This window comes from Epinephelus fuscoguttatus, linkage group LG15 (assembly GCF_011397635.1).
Source record: "Epinephelus fuscoguttatus linkage group LG15, E.fuscoguttatus.final_Chr_v1".
Lineage (NCBI taxonomy): Eukaryota > Metazoa > Chordata > Actinopteri > Perciformes > Serranidae > Epinephelus > Epinephelus fuscoguttatus.
The window spans coordinates 3,101,783-3,116,027 of record NC_064766.1 but is presented as its reverse complement, the minus strand read 5'-3'; the positions used below and the strand labels follow the sequence as shown (position 1 = coordinate 3,116,027).

At 38.9% G+C, this 14,245-nt stretch overlaps 2 protein-coding genes across 4 annotated transcripts in view; both read left to right on the top strand.

Annotated features, from left to right (window-relative positions):
- Window positions 1-14,245, top strand: part of LOC125902819 (uncharacterized) — a 282,334-nt gene that overhangs the window by 104,506 nt on the left and 163,583 nt on the right. The gene's annotated exons all lie outside the window — the stretch shown is intronic.
- Window positions 10,936-14,245, top strand: part of agla (amylo-alpha-1, 6-glucosidase, 4-alpha-glucanotransferase a) — a 69,029-nt gene continuing 65,719 nt past the window's right edge. For both annotated transcript variants that reach the window (XM_049599368.1, XM_049599367.1), the window contains exon 1: window positions 10,936-11,047. The gene's annotated coding sequence lies outside the window, so the exon portion shown is untranslated. The remainder of the gene's footprint in view (window positions 11,048-14,245) is intronic.

Below are 14,245 nucleotides of genomic sequence, written 5' to 3'. Positions count from 1 at the left end.
TTTTATTTTGGTACTTCCGACAAACAGCAGTGAGCATTTGCATATTAGCTAAATATTTCGTTTCCCCAAGCACATTTAGATTTAACATTGAACATTTAGATTCAGATTTAACATTTAGATTTAATATTTAGATTTAGATTCAACATTTAGGTTTAACATTTGATATTTAGATTTAACTGTGACATTATAATTAACATATTTCAAATATTGCTGTAAATGTGGTAAAAAGTGACCTTAAAAAGTTCATGCCAAATGTGGCAAAATGTTGCTGTTATTTTACATCAAATCATCAGTCAGCATACCGTTGCATGCATCTACACTCCACTTCACAGTTAACATACACTTAAATTCACTTCATCTAACAGTGCTATCAGAGATGCATACTGTAAGTCTTAGTTACAATATAATACACTACTCAATCTCATGTGACTAACCATTCAATATTTTGAGGAAATTTAATGCAGAATTGAAGATGTTATTCATTACTAAATTTAGAGAAATAATGTGACTTAGGCAGCACTTCCCCCTGTCACTGCACCTACCAACAGGTTCTCCCTTCTCCTCATCTCTGAGCCACATCAAAACATATCTCAGCATTTATTGCCTCAGTGATCCTGCACATTATTCAGGACACATCATAAATTAGACAGGACAGCAAGGGACATTTAAACACTAAACAGAAAGGTTTCCATTCTATAACAATGCCTTTGTGAGGACAAGACAGGTTGCTGTACTCACCCCCTCCTGCTGCAGTACTGAAGACGCAAAGATTTCCAAGGGTGACTATATATGTGTTAGCACAATGTCATTTCCCCTGTGCCGTGTGTGTGTGTGTGTGTGTGTGTGTGTGTGTGTGTGTGTGTGTGTGTGTGTGTGTGTGTGTGTGTGTGTGTGTGTGTTATTGCAGCAGTTTACAGCCTGATGGATGGACTTTTGGAACATCCTGATATGAGTTTCATTCCAGAGCAAGTGTCATTACTTTATCACGTGTATATTCCATTTACAGCTATAGACTGTTTCAACACTCTAAATGTGTTTTCTGTCTGAATGTTTTTAACCCAGTAGCTGACAGGAATAACCCTAACCCCTAACCCTAGAAGTAACAGATAGGCTACCAAAGCTGTTGCCCTAGTAACACAACATAAAAGATTCCATATACAAATACTGTACCTCAATTAGAGTATAATTTATCTGAAAAAGTATAAATATACAGTATATACAGCATTGATCTGTTAACATGAAAAAGTTATTCTGATAATATAAGGCAATTATAATTAAATTGCAAGCAAACCAGGACACACAAGCTTTAAGACAGCATAGGGATGGAGTTGATACCAAGTCAGGCTCCTTTTAAAACCTGTTGTTTGTTTCCTCTTTCCAAATGGCTCCCCATTCATTTCACTAATAGTTACTCACCAGACAGATATACTGAAAAAGCTCCTCAGGTTTCTGTGGTGGATGTTCTACTACATCCTGTTGGATTTGCAGTGTGCAAGTCTGCATGCTTTTCTGACTATTCTGACCCACAGTCCTCTGTGCAGCAGACATTACATCGACTGACCCAAAGATGACATCTTGACAGCTCATTTACAGCTGTTTAACGTGAATCGCAGTGGCGGATGACAGTGCATTCAAGTAACCAGTGACCAGTTGAACAGTAAAAATGGGAATATTAATTGTTTAAGTGAAAAAAATAATCATAAATATTACAAACTATAAGAATAACAATAAAGAGAACTGCAGATGCAATTTCCAGTCCAGTTGCCTACGATATAGCACTTACGATTACCATGACCTGGATGACTAAGAATCTTCACCGACACGAATGCACACAGTCTTTTTTTCTTTCTTTTTTTTTTGTCCCCAGCATGTCACATGACCTGCACCTCTGACTGTGGCCACTATTCCAAAGTTGCTGCATAGCTCAGTGTTCTTAGGAAGTTGCGTTCCTTTGGTTCCCAGTATTTTGTTTCTGTCAAGCACATCTTTGAAAGCTAAAATGGCTATGGCTCCATGGCTGCAATACAGCATTAGTACTGTTAGTTACACCTGTGTTTGGTAAGTCAAAGGGCCTTTCCAAAACCGGACCCTACCCACTCTCATTTTGTGGTGGAATCCATCTCCGTCTGTAGTCACCTTCACAGTTGAGTGAAGCAATCTTCATTGAGATGTAGGGAATAAATACAGCAGCAAGCTTTGGGACAAACTTCCCTCTCTGCAGCCTCGAGGAACTGTATTAACTTTGGTACCATGGAGAGAAATAAAACTTTCTCCCATTTTATGTTCTTCATATGTATTTGTAGCTTACTTGTTTATTTGCTGTCCTTTTCCTTTACTTCTGTCCTTGGCAGCATGTTGTACCTCTCCCCATGAAATGTTTATGACTCCTCCACCTCCAGTGTCACTGTTCTCCACCAGGTGGTTTTGGGCCTCCTAGGTTGTCTTTTGCCTGGTGGTGTCCATCGTAAGGCGACTCTCATGATCCGGCCCTGTTCCGTCCATCTCAGCACTTGACCTAGCCATCTCAGATGTGATTTACTTGGTGATGCTCCGGCTACCTGTTTTCTTGTACAGTTGAAGGTTGGCTGGCATATTCGTCTGAGTCATCCATTGTGAAAGGCTTCCGTTCTCATCATGTCTGTTTTGACCATGTGCCAATTCTCCAAACTGTACAGCGGAGAGACTTGACATTGCTGTTATACAAGAGCATCTTGGTTTTAGGCTACTGTATATTGCTTGGATCTCCAGATTGACCAGAGTTAGGAGAAGGCAACATGAGCTTTTCCCAGCCTTGCCTTAATGTCTTTTTGGTCCCTCCGTCCTTACTGATGAGGCTGCCCAGTCCTCTACAGACTCAAGTGGTTCCCCATTCACAAGATTGGGTGCTGTGGGGGTGGTGTTTACACATATCACTTTTGTTTTAGAGGTGTTGATGTTGAGTCCAACCTGTCTGGCAAGGTTGTTGAACCTGTCTTTTTTAGCCTGCATGTTGGGGTGGTTGGTTGAAAGGAGAGCGAGATTGTTGGTGAAGTCGAGATCTTCCATCTGGGAGAATAGGGTCCACTGGGTGCTTCTGGGTTTGACTGTAGTAGTGTTGATTGTGATGCAGTCCATGGTTAGAGGGAAGAGGGTAGGAGAGATGATCCACTCCTGTCCTGCTCCAAACTAAACGGAAAACCACTCAGAAAGGGTATTACCCATGGTGACATTGCACTCTCTTCCAGAGAGTGTTTCGGTGTACACTGTCAATGTCCTTGTAGCACTTAAATTTAATCTCTATGTGCTGCTATTGATTTGAAATTTTTGTATATCTTTTTATCATTAGAAATACACATAAATCAATAAACTGATGAATAAATAAATAAACTAGAAAAGCACTTGGAGAGCGCAGACCTCCGCCAAGCAGCTGGGATTTCCCGCCATTTTATTATTTTATCCACTTCACTTCAACTGATCACCACCAAAATTTTATCATCTGTTCCTTGTCCCATTATCAACCTTTCGAAAATTTCATCAAAATCCTTTCACAACTTTTTGAGTTATTTTGCAGACAAAAATAACAGACAAACGCCAGCGAAAACATAACCTCCTTTGCGGAGGTAATAAATAAATAAATAAATAAATAAATAAATACATAAACAAAAATAAAACTTGCTTCTATGCTTCTTTGATGGCATTTCTTTTTTTCTTTTCTGTCTTCTTTGTATACATCTTCTTGCTTTTCACTGTTTATAAGCTGCTTGGTTTTTGTAACTATCCCTGTAGATATATAACACTACAATCAAATGTACATGACTGTTTTCTAGAAACTAGTGGAGAGTATAGTATTTCATCCTAAATACAATGTAACATGTTACATCTGTGTGACAGTAGGCATATAAATGTCTATCATAGCTTGAGAAGATCATGTTTGTAGGGTGAGTCACAGAACTTTATTTGTATAGACCGTCTTTCATGACAAACAGTACAGCATTGCACATGGTCACTAAGGCATCAATGCAGACTTGCTGTTGAAGTATTTTATAACACGCTCCTCCTCCCCACTAGTTGGTTTGGGACAGCACTCAAAGTGGCAGACCCTCCACATTAATGCGGAAACAGAGTGAAGGTGGGTAGGGAGAGGGTGTAGGGGTGGTTTGGAAAAGGCCCAAAATCTCAGTGGATCGAGTTGATTGACCAAGCTGCCACCTACCTGCTCTGTACCTCACTCATTTTATGGCACTTGAGAATTACGGCAAGGAAAGGAATATGAATAACTTACTGGGTAATCGAGGAATGGACACATACTCTGACTTTATGAAAACTTTAGAGGTACGTTGTCGACACTTTTTTCCATCTGTCTTTACCTGGCCAGTAGAACTGAATGAATTACAGTGCTTGAGGTCTCAGTAGAATGAACTGAACAAATGAATTGTAGAGAATCTAACTGAGCTAATGATGTGTAGCATCTCCATATTGACATAAGTTAAAACATTTATATTTCCAGTGGGTAGCCAACAACCTGGTTTTATACATCCAAAGAACTTCTATAAAAATGAACTGCTTTTTACTTTATTAATCCCCCTGAGGGGAAATTCAATTTTGGCAACCAGAGCAGGCATCTAATTGAGATACTCAATTAGCACTCTGTGCTAGTAAGAGGGGCCTGGAGTTTAATTGGGACTGGGCTTTTAATTGAAGTTTTAAAGTAATTACAAATATTAGTGAGTAAGTTAGTTAGTAATCTCTCAAGACAGATTCTGCAATTTACATCATAGAATCTATCGGCAGCCCTGTGTGAAAGATGACTACGGGGGGGCTTTGAGTTTGAATGATGCTGCATGATGCTGCACTTTAGCCAATCACAATTGAGGGAGCGGGGCCGAGACGTGCAGGTGTCCCCAGGTAATGTGTACCTACACAAACAGCAAGCTCCACATCCTTGGCGACCGCTCCACCCAAAACGCTGTCTTGTCAACGTGAAAAAAATATTTTTTCCAGCAGATGTCTTAGTTACAACATGATTGAGCTAACTGGAGTAGTTTCATGTCGTATCCAACAACAGGAGGCTATATATATATATATATATTCATTCATTCATTCATTCATCTTCTAACCGCTTCATCCTCTTGAGGGTCGCGGGGGGGCTGGAGCCTATCCCAGCTGACATCGGGCGAGAGGCAGGGTACACCCTGGACAGGTCGCCAGACTATCGCAGGGCTGACACATAGAGACAAACAACCATTCACGCTCACATTCACACCTACGGACAATTTAGAGTTACCAATTAACCTAGTCCCCAATCTGCATGTCTTTGGACTGTGGGAGGAAGCCGGAGTGCCCGGAGAGAACCCACGCTGACACGGGGAGAACATGCAAACTCCACACAGAAGGGCTCCCACGCCCGGGATATATATATATATATATATATATATATATATATATATATATATATATATATATATATAGATAAACTCTGCTGGTTTTCTACCTGGAAGTATTTGTAAACAACAAGGTGATTCCCTGGGGGGCAGTGCCTCCAGAGGTATCCACCTTATTTTCAAACACGGAAGTAAATAGTGATCAACTTCCGGTTTTTTGTTCGTGACTTCCGGTCAGCCGCTTTCCCTCATACTTTCCCTTACCGGAGCTAACGGTGCAAGCTATGTTTTTTTCAATTTTTAGTTGTTTATGTTAGTCAATCAGTTAGTTAGTTAGTCTGTGTATTTTGTATAGATAACTGTGCCCACGTTTCCATTATAACGGAAATTTATTCCCTCTTAACGTGAATAAATCGCACGTCAATCATATACTATGAACCAAAAAAGCACAATCTATCCCGAGTGAGACAAACTGCTTGATCCCCGTCTCCAGTGTACCAGCAGAGAACCTGCAGAACCGAATCAGCGAAAAAACACACCTGGCTAAGCCTCTCTACCTGAGCAGCTGAAGCTGCGGCTCGCACCCCCGACACACAGACGGTGCTTCTGCATGCCAGCCATACGTGTGCGCAACTGTGAAAAATATTTATGTGAGGTGTATACTGCTTTTCTATCTTTTTTTCCCTTTTCTTTCTTTCTTTCTGTCGGCGACATACACTCCTAACACAGGACGGGTTGTTTTAATTGACTGAGTTGATCATTAAGCCATAGTGATACGCGGATCGGCTCTGATAGCACCTGAATCAGCATGTACGCATCAACCATCCAGCTGTTACAACATGACTGAGCTAGCAAAGCAGTTTTGTGTTGCTATGTGTGGTATTTATTCAGTTTTGGGAAATCACGATGTCTAGAAAGCATCAGTGGCTGCAGCTGACAGGGACAGCTAACGTTAACAATAGCAGCAAAGCTAACATCAGGATCACCATCCGTTAAAAGCCTCCCGTTGTCGGATACGACATGAAACTACTCCAGTTAGCTCAATCATGTTGTAACTAAGACATCCGCTGGAGAAATTTTTTTTTCACGGGCCACTTTGTGAGTTTAGTGAGTTATTACAGACACGGCTAACGGCTAACAGCTAACGGTTAGCCCAGCTAATCTACGATAACCCTACAGTCTATGCGATAACCATGTTATTAATTACACACAGAGAAAATACTAATGTTTGTTCAGTCATTGTGTTTATAGACTTTACAAACATCAGATTAGTCTAAACGGTGATATAGTGACGTGAAAATGTGATATATAGTACATATATATAGCTAAACTCAGCAAGGTAAACAACAAGGCGATTCCCATTTACACAGTGATAAGAGTGCTGGACCGGAAGTGTCGCACAAAAAAACGGAAGCTGGCTGCGTTCTGTTTTGCCTCCGTGTTTCCCTGAAAAATAAGGTGGATAGGAAGAAAAAAAAATCCTTTTTTTTTTCCTTTTTTTTTTTACCGATGGATTTCCAGATTGGTTAGTTAGTAGTAAGAAATGTTTGATGTGACATGATCAAGTGGTAGGCTACAAACACATCATATGCATTAGTGGCATGAAGGTTTTAGCTACAGTGTGCTGATTTACTGTGATTACAAATAAAAAGAAACTTGGTTGGCTGTGATGAGTATGAGCATAATAATTATAAGAATGACATGATGATGCATTCATTCAATAAGCAGCAGAGAGAAGACAAGGTCACAGCCATATTCAAACTCACAGTGACACTATTGTGTGATATCACATACTTATATACACAAGCTTTTAACCAGGGGCTCGTAACAGTGGTTTGCAGAGCTGTCCTGTATACAGTGTGTGCATTAACAGAACAAGAGAAAAGAAACAACATTTTATCACAGGTGCATGACTAGTGCTATACATATAATTCTGATCACTGAGAACTTGGTAAAAATGTTTCACAAATTGCATGAACTTTGTAGATTTAAAAAAATATTTTTAAAAAAGTTATGGAAAAATGTTCACAAAACTGTATTTACAATTGACAAATATTTACTTAAAATTGTGTTACAAATTTTACATTATTTTTGAGCACTCTTCTCAGGTCATTTCTTTGGTTTTTGTTGGTCTTTTACTTTTCTTTCTCTTTTGCTAATTTTCAGGTATTTTTATGACTTTTTACTAATTTCTTGCTGATTTCTGAGTCCTTTCTTCTTAATTTACTCATTGCCTTCTTCCCATGTTTTAAAAGAAATCAAACCAACTTGCTCAGGTTTCAACGCATTAAGGTACTGCTGTCTGAGAGTGATGCTGTAGTGTGTCTGTAATGTGTCCGTTATTGTACATATGGGGACACGGCTAACATAATGATGTTGACAAGTTTTTTTTTTGTTTGTTTTTTTGACTGTCTGACAAGTTTGCTCGTCTGCTGTACATTGACAGAAAATCACAGTAAAACAGCAAAACATTCCTGAATTCATCTTTTGTAAGGGCTTTAACTGAAGGGATTGGGAGACAGAAAATATTTGCGCCTGATGCTACTGTGACTGCACCTTAAAGAGGCAGTAAACATATATAATTTCAATAGCTGAAAAACTCTTTAGTCACCCACAAATCAGGCCTTCACACACAATCTGCCCCATCATATTCAGTACAGGGGTCATTAAGGTCAAAAGTCATTTTCAATTATAGAACAGCAGCCAGGACTTGAGCTCAAGAACAGCTACCCTAACCAACAGGTCACCATCTTGGACAGCCATGTTGCTTTAAAGTGTGTAAAGTGGGAGGACATATGGGCCCAAATGTTCCAGATGTTAACATCCAAACAAGTCAAATGTTTCTAGGCTTCATTTATTGGGCGGCTGTGGTTCAGGAGGTGGAGTGGTCTTCTCTCAATTAGAAATTCGGTGGTTCGATCCCAGGTGTCCTTGGGCAAGATACTGAACCCCAAATTGCTCCATTGCTTTCAGTGTATGTGACTAATAATTTCCCAGCAACAAAACTGTGGCTGACTTAGCAGCAAAAAAAAAAAAAAACAACAACTAAAAAGCAAAAAAGTTAATGTCAAGCCCCGAGTCTATGGGCTGTACATATATTCCCAGCTGGCCACCAACTTTGTTAGATGTTGATAATTGGTTAAATTTAGGTTGTGACATCAGGTGACCAAAATTTCATGTCAGGACAGCGCTGAATGCCAACTTAAACTTGATTTAGAATACGGACAACAGATGACATTGATATTTTGTTGGTTTTAAGTTGTGTTGTCAAGTAACCTAAATCCAACTTCTTCCAAACATCTCAGGCCAACGTCATCTTGACGTGAAATAATGACAGTCAGTCATAAAGTATGGAGAACAGAACCCAACCTCTACAAAACGTCATAATGTTAACGTCCACACAAAGCAAAATTCTAATGTCATGTGACATTTAAAATATCGTCAACCTGATTTTTATTCCAACCTAAATTTAACGTCCATCTGACATAAAAGTCCAATGTCTTTCTAAGGTCATATTGACGTCCAGTATTGGCCGAGTTGCTTAACCAAACAAAATGCTGCAACTGCGAACCATGTCAAAACATTTTCCCACTGAGCATGCCTTAACTTCTGCAGAGTGACTGAGTGATCACTCACAGTGTGGGATTTTACTCTACATTTAGATTCATCATGTGTATGGAAAATATTTTCCACTGATGGTGAACAGGATACTCACTTCATGATACAGACTGAGTACCCTACGCTGGGCAAGAGTTTTGTTCAAATCACATTCACAGACAGCTTGTCAGTAGTTGTAGAAAGGTTTTTGAATATCAGCCTTCCCCTCTGATATGATGCTTTCCACATGAAGACAGAACATGCAGTTAAGTGTAATATCTGTGCACATTTCAGCATTCAAACCATGCTTTGTAAGTAATTGTGACTAGGCTCGATGAGTCATGCTTTCTGAAGCTTTGCCACCCTAACAAAAATAACCTTATAAAGGAATCACTGAAGACATAGATTATCATACATGTGTTTGTTAGTGTGTAAAAATATGGAAAATTAAATGACAGATCTGGTATCTGTGTCTAATATCTGTATCAATGGATGACATAATCCTGACAGTGTGTTAGTAGCCAGTGCATTTGCAGTACAAACATGGTGTGCTGCTCTCTGTCTGCCTAACAACTGCACTGCAGTGCCAGATTATGTAACTCTCCTGTCTGTTTATGTGTGTGCGTGATGTGTGTATGTGTCTGGTAAAGCCTAGAAATTGCGCAACAGAAATGATGCAAGAGAATGAGCATTCTGGCAGCAATATCCTGTTACCATGCAATGAATGAGTTATTGCTGTAAACATACAATATTGCATACATTTTTTCCTGCATTATCTGTTGCAATCCAGCAAAGTAAGCTACACTGTCTAAATAAGACTTTGTCAAAATACTTGAAAAACTCTACCATTTAAAAGGTTGTGAAATTCATGGAAAGAAAAACATGACTGTGTCAATTGTTAACTAACCCATCCTGAATATGTCCACATCAGAAATCGGGCTTTTCATTAGTTAATATATGTGACTGGGGTTGAGGGTTCGAAACAAATGCAAGTGGTATTATTTATGAGGTTGGAGGGTGTGGTGCAAAAAGATGGAGGCATGTCAAATAATTGTCAAAGCACTGAGGACTTTCGTTTTTTATTTCGGGTTGGGGAGGGGTATACAAATTTAAATGGCTGTATTTTGTATTTATTTTACCACAGATTTGTAAAGAAAACATGCCTTCCAAACCCTCTGTAAAAACAGAAATTTTGAGTCTAAAATTTCTTATAGTCATTGGAAACATCATGTGCAACAAATGCTTTCATCAAGAAAAAAAAAACATAACAAAATATGGAAAAATACAAGACAGTCAGGGTTCAAAACCATTCAAAAGTCTGTCCTTGCATACAGACAACGGTGCATAACATTACCGTACGAAACACACAGAAATATACCCATTCTTTAGTGAGATAACATGATCCACCCTGCATTACTTTCTACAGTAAAATTCCAACTTGACGGCCCCGCCCACCACAGTATTCTGGTTGGAGCTGACTGCAGGGAGTACCAAATGAACCACAAGTTAATTATGCTGCTTTATTGAAATAAGGTGCCTTTGATAAATTGTAAAAACATAACGAAATATGAGTGTGAAATACTGATATTCCATCGATATCACTTTATTCTACATCTCATGTTAAAATTTGGCCAAAAATAAGTTTTGTTTTTTTGTTGTTGGTTTTTACTTTTACCTTTCAAACATCAGTGGTTACTTTTTAATAATCTAATAACTAATTTATGGTGGAGGGAGGGTCATGCATTTTTCGTCACTCAGGGAGGCTCAAGCAAAAACATTTGTAGCTTTAGGAAGTGGTCACACCCAAGCAACCCATGACTCTGATATGTAAAGAAGTCCCTAAATGACACCGTTCAGTGCCTTAACAACCACTAAATTCTAAGAGCAAAGCACTAAACAAATGTATCATTAAATGTGAAAACGTTCCGTTTTACTCAGGTTATTACGGTAGTGGTCTTCGGTCTGCTGACCACGCCCCCTTAGTTCAGCTTGTCCATCCAGGAAAAACAGGACTGAGACACTCAGCTCACACTTCACACTATCGACACTGTCCTCCTGTTGCTGTGACTGACCGAAGACACAACTGACAGGTGACTTGAAATAGATATTCAAACATGTTTTTACATCATCATTTCATATGAATATCGTAAAATATTTCTAAACTTCTACGAGTTGTGTCCCCAGCTAGTGGCATGCACGTCGAGAGATAAACTAATGTTACTAGCCACGTTATCTAACGTTAGCGGACATAAGTTTAGCTAACGCTAATGAACTTAACTTTAACATTAATGTAGCGTTAAAGCTTTTTGTGTTGCGCCTCGTAATTTAACTTAAACTCGACACCCGAATATGGACAAATACATTCTTAGCTATTATGAGACAGCTAGGGTTCAAAACCATTTTACAATTCGGTCCTTGCATAAAGACAAAGGTGCATAACATTACCGTACGAAACACAGAAATATACCCACTTTAGTGAGACTTTAATGATCCACCCTGCATTACTTTCTTCAGTAAAATTCCAACTTCACGGCCCCGCCCACCACAGTGTATTCTGGTTGGGGCCGACTGCAGAGAGTACCAAATAAACCATAAATTAATTATGCTGCTTTATCGAAACAAGGTGCTTTTGGTAAATTGTACGTGTGCCGAATTATTAAGTGGTTACTATCAATTATATCGGAGCGTTGCGTTTTTATTGATGGGGAATAGGAGAGTGCTTGTCAGCGAGGAAACATTAAATGGACACTCTTTTGAATGGAATTTGGAGTTCAGCCACAAACGGGACGTTAGCTGTGCATGTTCCTGCATCAACTTGGTCATCGTACGTCTGTACCTCTGTTTGACACTGTCGGTATGAGCCCGATATGCCAACCAAGCTGAACAGTGGTCGGAAGAGTTTTATAAATAGATAGTGTGACATTAACGGCTGGATTCCTGACCTTGTTCTCATCATAGCGAAGCACTGCGCAGACTCGGAAGGAGGGTTCAGTGACTCTGGATGCATTAACCTGCTCCAGTTTTTAGCCTCCAGAAATGAACCCAAAGCTCCGACGGCATGGTCTGTAGGTCTCTGCATGGCTGCTACTGTGCTCACACTATTGTTCAGTTACTATCAGGGCCACTACGTGACTAGTCATTTGAGGGTGAAAGGCATAACAATCTATGTTTATGATTCAGACATTATTTTAAATTATGTCCTATCCTATAAAAGCATGTTGGTATGCTAATGTTACGTTAATCTGAAAATTCAACTGTTATCCTTGATTTAAAAAGGTTGCAAAGGCGAGATTATCAGGTGACTGAGGAAAACTGTTCAAAATCAGTTTTTAGCAGCAGCTATTGTCTGATTGAACTGGAGCGTATACTTCATGGTATGTGAAGTATCAGGGCTAACTTCCTTCTGCTGTGTTACAACATTTTGCACAACACCTGTCTCAATCAACCTATTGCCTAAAAATCCTTGTGAACATCAACCTTCTTATCTTCATAACGGTTAGCAATATTTAGCAAGTTTATGACCATCCTGTACCAGGGGAGAAAAATACACATATTGCTATTTATTGCTAAGACACTGGGCCTCGTGCGGCAAAGTTCTCTTAGATTTATTTTCATGTTAAGTGAAAAAGTAAGAGAATTCAACTCCATCCAAATCTACTCTTACACCCCTGTGCAAAATGATGAATCTCACTTGAACATAAGTAATCTATTAGCATAGATAACGCCCCCTAAACATTATTTGAAGGCAGGTGTTGACTCTGGCACACACCCAAGAATTGGAGAGATGTCATCAAAAAAGGCTGTTAGAAGACGAGAGACTTCTGCAGTAGTGAAATTGATGCACTGTTAAATAAACTGAAACAAAGTAAACATGTTTTTTTGTTTGTTTTTTAAGTATCAGCACTGGTGTTACAGGAAAATCAAAAATCCAGCAATTGCAAGATTATTTGTGATGCTGTGACTGCCCTGCCAGACTCAGCAGAGGGACGCACAGTTGCTGAACTGAAAAGAGTTATTTTAGCAGCACTAAAACAGCTAAAAGCAGTGCTCTGGGCAATCTGAAAGGGCATCATTCATCAGTCTCATCGAAGAGATCTTTGTCATTTCTAAAAACATGTTCTCCGCATAAGGCCTGGATGGCCAAAGCATCTAAGAGCAGTATGCTAGCCATTCAGAAGCTGAACATAGTCAGTATCATCTAAGAGTTTTTATATTTCTGATTGGGATCAATGGATCAGTTGTAATTCTGTAGCCCACAAATTTAATAACCCAATCATTAACATATGATTATCTAAATTTCATTAAATTATATTTGTGTATTTTTTTCTGTTTCTCAAATTTAAAACTTGAATTTCCTCACATTGATCATTAATTTGTGGACTGTGAAAATTAGATCTTTTCTTCTTGTCTTGGTAAGAGTGCTCTCAGCCACTCTTAAAACTCTCTCTTACCTAAGAAAAGAGCAAGAATAAGAAAACATGAATGAATCCCGTAAGTCACTGGTACTAACAAAATAAGAACAACTCGTAGAAACAAACAAATATAAGAGAAATTTGTATATCAATTCCTGCATGAGGCATTGTCAGGTACAGTAAACTACTTACTTGCATCTCCAGCCTTTAATCATTCTATTTTTTATTTTTATTTTTCATTTAACCCGTATTTAACCAGGTAAGTCACGTTGAGATCAAAAACTTCTTTTTCAAGGGAGATTAGGCCAAGACAACAGCATAAAAAAAAGTTACAGCCAGCAACAACTCAATAAAAAAGATAAAAGATATACAGTAACATGTACAAATATTAGAATACCTACGCAAAATGACAAGAACCAAGCGGTTCATTCATTCTTGTACTTATGAGAGCTTTAAAATCAGGCAGAGAGACCAGTTCACGTAGTTTTAACTCTTTTTGAAGACTATTCTAAATGATACCAGTAACTATAGCACTGGATGTACAAAAGAGTTTGGTAAAACTGCTTTCTCTTTTTATGCACACTGGGCATGGAATGAGCTGCAAAAATAAATTAATCACCTTCATAGTACTCCCATCTTTAAATACTTTTACAGTGTGCCCTAAAGGACACGTGACTGCTTTCCATAATCCTTGACTTAGGTGGAATGTGCTATGGATATCACTGGTATGGCCTGTATGCCTCTCTTCTTTTACTAGGCCATTTCCTTGTGTCACTTTTATTTTTTATTCATTGTGGCTTTGTGTTCTTATGTGAAACTGTTTATTGCTGCTGTGTTGACCATGACCCCCAGGAAGAAGAGATCTTGTATCTCAAT